The sequence below is a fragment of the Zootoca vivipara genome, chromosome 7 (genome assembly GCF_963506605.1).
Source record: "Zootoca vivipara chromosome 7, rZooViv1.1, whole genome shotgun sequence".
NCBI lineage: Eukaryota > Metazoa > Chordata > Lepidosauria > Squamata > Lacertidae > Zootoca > Zootoca vivipara.
This window is the reverse complement of record NC_083282.1, coordinates 3,336,981-3,343,071: the sequence shown is the minus strand read 5'-3', so window position 1 is coordinate 3,343,071 and position 6,091 is coordinate 3,336,981.

The window sequence follows — 6,091 nt, the reverse complement described above, 5'->3', positions numbered from 1 at the left end:
TAAAAAGCAGAGACATCACCTTGCCAACAAAAGTCCGTATAGTTAAAGCTATGGTTTTCCCAGTAGTGATGTACGGAAGTGAGAGCTGGACTATAAAGAAGGTTGATCGCCGAAGAATTGATGCTCCCTGGAAGAGAAGACTCCCTGGAAAAGACCCTGATGTTGGGAAAGATGGAGGGCACAAGGAGAAGGGGACGAGAAAGGATGAGATGGTTGGAAAGTGTTCTCAAAGCCACCAACATGAGTCCGACCAAACTTCGCGAGGTAGTGGAAGACAGGAGTGCCTGGCGTGCTCTGGTCCATGGGGTCACAAAGAGTTGGACACGACTAAACAACAGCATACACTTAGATTTGGGAAGTATATCTACTAGCTGGCCCTGCCATGCGTTGCTGTGGCTGTGTGTGTGAAATTATTAAGAAAGGCACATCAGCGATGGCGGAGTTGGCATTGTTGGGGTTTTGGTTTCCTCTTGGTGCGTTTGCAGTGGTAGTGGTTGTGGTGCGGTCTGTATTGGACGGTGTTGTTGGTGTTATTGGTGCAGGTCAAGTGTCTTTCTCGTAGTCGTTGTGGCAAGGGGAAGGATCCTGTTGTAGTTGAGCCGGGGTTTCCGTGGTGGTAGTTAAAATGTGGAAATATAGAAAAATAAAAAGAAATGTTACAAACTTTTGTAATATAATTAGGGTGTGTTAGATATATAGTGTAGTGTTGGAGTTGGAATGGTTAGAAGTTATGAAAGGTGGGTGTTGTTGGAGAGTCAGGGTAACATGGAGGTGTTCAGGGGTCAGGAGGTGGGAGTTGTGTGTGCGGGTGTGATTGGTGTAATTGGGTGAAGTGTAAAGTTATGAAGGGGGAGTCCAACATTTAGGGGAATATGGAGGTGTTATGTGTGGGGGGTGGTTAGCTGGGTAATGGTGTCAGTTGGTATGGGAGGAAGTTATAGAGCAGGCATCCCCAAACTGCGGCCCTCCAGATGTTTTGGCCTACAACTCCCATGATCCCTAGCTAACAGGACTTGTGGTTAGGGAAGATGGGAATTGTAGTCCAAAACATCTGGAGGGCCGAAGTTTGGGGATGCCTATTATAGAGGGTGGGTGGTGTTGGAGAATCAGGGGAACATGGAGGTGAGCAGGGGGCCGGTAGTGGGAGTTCTGTGTGGTGCAAGTGGGGGTTTGGCGTTTGAGGTGAGTGTATGTGTCCGGGTCCAACATTTTGAGTCATATAAGTGAACTCCTTTGTGGAGTGTAAGGGATGGGGTGGTCTGGCTCTTGGGGTGGGAAGAAGATAGTTGATGTCTTCAAGTGTGGTCTGTCTTGGTGAATTTGCGGTCTGTATTAAATTGGGAGAAATTGTATGTATTTGTGTAAGTTAAGTAGGGGTGTGTTAGGTATAGATCAGGGGTGTCAAACTCAAATTCATCGGGGGCCGCATCAGCAGTTTGGTCACCCTCAAAGGGCCGGTTGAATCTCTAGGACTATGTGTCCACTCTTTATTATCATAAATTATTGTCACTGCATTCAATTATTACTGTTTTTTGTAATAATGTAAGTAATAACTAGCTCTGAAAGCAGAAACATAGTCAGAATAATGACAGCTCCCCGGCAACTCATTCACCTGCGGCTCCTTGCCCCCCACGGGACAGCTCACCCCGCACCCCGGGCTATATCCCCCCCCTATTAAAAAACCCCCTCTCCCCAGAGCCGCTCACAGGGTCGAGGCTTTTGAGAAACCAGTGTGGGTGGGAAGAGAAGGAAGAAAGGCAAAAAGAGAAGTATAGCTTTGGGGGCCGATCTGTAAGAAGCGGACAAAATCGGTGTGTGTGTGTTTGACAAACAGAGAGGTCTTCAGGCTGCAGCACCCTGCCAGCTTCTCCCCTGCCCAAAAAAGGGAAAGGTACGTGGTGGAGTTAGTGGTGGTGAAAGCCAGTCAGCCAGCCGTGGTGGCAGTAAGTACTATAGTTGGAGTGCTTCTGCTATTAGCTTTGCCCCCAAGAATCCGATTACACACACACACGCACAAAACAACAACCCCCCCTTCATGCACACGAGACGCACACCCGTGTGTCCAGATTAGTGTTACAAGACCTCCTCAGAGCGTGAGGGCTCCCGCTTGGAGAGCTTCGGGGGGAACCTTTCAATGATGGGGAAGGGGGGGAGAGAGGAAGGCAGACAGGGTTAATTCTCAAAAGAGCCTTTGCCCCCCCCCCTTCAAAAAAAAAAAGCAGGCCGCCTCGTGACCTTCCTTGACTGGGGCAGAGAGAGCACAGCGGACAGGAGAGACCTAAAGGGGAAAGAGAGCAAGGTCGCTCGCTACACTGCACTTTGCCCTTAGGCGGCAGCCCGGCGGGAGGAGCTTTTATTCCGCTGCTTCCTCCTCCTCCTCCCCCCGTTGCTTTCCAGCTCGCGGAAGCGGGAAGGGGGGTGTTATTAACAACCGGTGCAGTTTTTCTCTCTCCTCTTCCCCCCCACTCACCTCCCCCCCCCCCGGCCCGAGCGCAACCTACCATTTTATCAGCGGCACTTTCAACCAACTTCACTATCCAGCGCCAGTGCTGCTGCCGCCGCCACTACGGCGTCCTCCCACGCACGCTCGTACTGGGCCACCTCACGCCCCCCCCCGCTCCCTCACAGCCCTCAACCGCCTGCCATTGCCTAGGATCTTCTTTGGAAACTCCCGCCCCCTAGTTGCGTTCTTTCCCGCGGTTCCAATACTAAAAGGTGCAATGCTACCGCGCCTGTAGCAGCTGGTGGGCGGCGGCGGCTACACGGGCCACATGACGAGGTCTGGCGGGCCGGATTTGGCCCGCGGGCCTTGTGTTTGACACCCATGGTATAGATGGTAGTGGGGAAGTTGTGATGGTTAGAGTTATGTGTGGGTGTGGGGGATGTTGGGGGTGGAATGTTGGGGGGTAGTGGGGAAGGCAACATGATAGGAGGTGGGAGTTTTGTATGTGTGGGGGGGGGTCACGATATGTCATATCTGACCTGGACAGTGGATGCGGCCTGGCTCCCTGGGCGGATTGGCTCCTGGGGCAGCCTAGATCTGGGATCCAGCCTGTCTCCTGGGGCAGCCTGGATCTCGGGGGGCTGTTTGACCTGTGCAAAGGCCTGTTCCCTGGATGGTCCGGGTCTCTTGGTGAGGCATGGGATGCTGAGAGGTCTGTTCTCAGGGTGACCTGGTTCCTGTTGGCGGTGCGATGTGAGGGGTGGGCGCGGACTGTGTAGCAGTCTGGTGGGTGCTCCCTGTTGGCGGCACGATGTGTGTGGGGGGGCGGACTGTGTTCTGCTCCCCGGACGTTCTGGGTCTGCTTGGCCGGCGAGGGATGGTGAGCGGATTGTTTTCGGGGAGCAGCCTGGTGTCGGGGCGGGCTACTCTCTGGCAGTGGCACGATCTCCACGGAGGGAGCAGAGCGCGGATCAGAGGATGGGGAGGGGCGCGATCTATGGGGCGGGCAGGGATCCCTGGGGAGCGGCCTGGTGTCGGGGCGGCCTACTCCCTGGTGGGGGGATCTCTGCGGAGGGCACAGACCACGGAGGGGCAGCCTGCTCCCTGGCAGTGGGGGGGATCTCAGCGGAGGGCGCAGACCGCAGATCGGGCAGGATGGGGAGGGGTGCGATCTATGGGGCGGGTGGGGATCCCTGGGGAGCGGCCTGGTGTCAGGGCAGCCTGGATCCGGGATCCGGCCTGTCTCCTGGTGGTGGCGTGTTGGGGTGGCCTGGTCCCTGGCAGAGGTCTGGTCTCCGGGGTGGGCTGGTTCCCAGGGTGGTGGGGCTGGAGTGGGCGGGATTGTGGCAGTATTTTTTTCCTTTGTATGTTGGGTGCCCACTGGAGGGCGCACTTTTTTGTACAGAAATCCAGCTTTCTACCTGTCCTAGGTGTGTCATCTGGTCAATGTAAGTGGACATACACACTCCCACATGTGCATCTGATGTTGTAACCAAATTGCGGTTTTGGAGAAAAGTGTGTCCGTACAAACATGGACCTTCTACATTTTTATATAGATGGAGGGGAGAGGGAAGTAGCAAAAGTTACTGAATAAAATCCCTAGCTGAAGAAGCAGGATCCTTAACTCATGCCGGCTTTGCTGATCAACTCACACAGCACAGTCTAGTGCAGGAAGAATAAACTATTTTACCACATCAAAGTACCAAGACTTAGACGTGCTTCTCAAGCAGTTCTATACTGCCACCTTTAGCCTGAATTGTGAAGGTGCTTTTTTATCCCACTTACAGGTGTTGATTAACCTAGCGATATAGTTAATGTTGTTGTGTAGTCACTGTGCTTATTTTGTATATACATGCTTAATTGCAAGTGCTGCATTTTGTATCTTTTTGCATTTCACTTTCAAGTCACCTCTCCCCTGCCATGTGCTTCTACCTGTCAACTGAGGGCAACTCGATCTTATCTGTAAACATAGATGGGGTGCCACAAACTCCTGCAACAGATGGCTACCTCTCTGAATTATTTTTCATTTAGCTATCATTTTAATCAATAAATTTGTGACTAATATCAGTCTAACCCAGGCTTCCTCAACCTTGGCCCTCCAGATGTTTTTGGCCTACAACTCCCATGACCCCTAGCTAGCAGGACCAGTGGTCGGGGATGATGGGAATTGTAGTCCCCAAACAGCTGGAGGGCCAAGGTTGAGGAAGCTTGGTCTAATCCTTTTAAAAAGTCACCCAAGCTAGATCCCATCACTACAACTTGCAGGAATGGGACTTTATATATTTTTAAATGTTGTGTGCCTCAAATATAGGTTGTTTTTGATTACGTCAAGCAAAGGAGCATAATGTTAAAACGTAGCAGTGTTCTCTCCTTGCTCCTCCAGGAAATCTTTGTTGGTTCCTTTTTCTACTCCCAAACGGTAATTTGTTAGTTCCCACTTATTATGCATCCCCCCCAAATCAACTCAAACCAAAAGAGCAACGATTTCCCCCACATTCATATGCGTCATATTCTACAGTGGGCTTTTTCTCAAACAAGGGATACCTGTACCCATTCAAGAGTGTCAGAAATGAGTACATCAGGCCCAACTCCTCTGCCCCTGTCCGGAGGCCCTGCAGAGCCTCCTGCCCCTGGGCGCAGGGCACATGTGCCACCCTGGGCACCCAATCGGCTTGTTCCACCACTGCTCCCATCAGCTCCAGCCAGTGTCACCTGTGGCCAGGGATGAAGGGAGGTGTTGTACAACATCTGGAGAGCCAAAGGGCTATCGGGAGCCACCTTTCCTACTACACTGACAATTTACTGCCAATGAAGTTGGAACAGCTAATAATTCCTTTAAAAAAAAAAGGCACCAGACATTCAGTTGTGGTGCCTGTAACCTAGGTTTTAGGTGCCATTTGGTTTCTAACACTGATCAGAGTCCTAAAATGCAAAAGGCTTTATGGGTAAAAACCAGCACTTTGAATTTACCCCAGAAATGAGATTAGAAAATCTGTTTCATCTAAGAGAGGCCTGGATCTGGCTTGCAACCATGCGCTTGAGAACCATGCCCAAAAAACAGACATTAGAAACTAGCATATACCGGTAATTGTTCAGATAGTCTAGTTCCAGGGAGGGTTTATTAGGCACAGAGACACTAATCACCCACATGGCTTATTCATCTATTTCCTCTTTGTTAGATTTTACCAGCCATGAAGGCCAAGGATCAAGAGCAGATATTGATAAATTTAGGTTAAATGAGGTAGACATTTTGGCTCCATATGAATTCTTGTTTTGCATTAAAATGGGAATTCTGACTCTCATGGCTCCGAGGAAACTAATGCCAAAGCAAAACTTTACCAATACTGTACATATCATTTTTGGTAGATCAAAATGTATATCCAAATAAAGGATTTCTAATACTGTATTGCAACATCTCACAGGCAAAATTCTGCTTTCAGTTACTAAATTGTCAGGAGAGCCAGAATGTGTCAGTATTTTAATTGTGGTATCAGAATTTAGACAGCCGTTTGACATATTGTGAAGATTAAGAAAACAATCCTGTTATTTCTTTCCAGCTGAAAACAATTTCTTTGAGGCAGCTCACAACCAAGACAGATGGATTGACCAGAGTTGAGACAGCTTGATCTGCACAACCTCCTGTCCAGC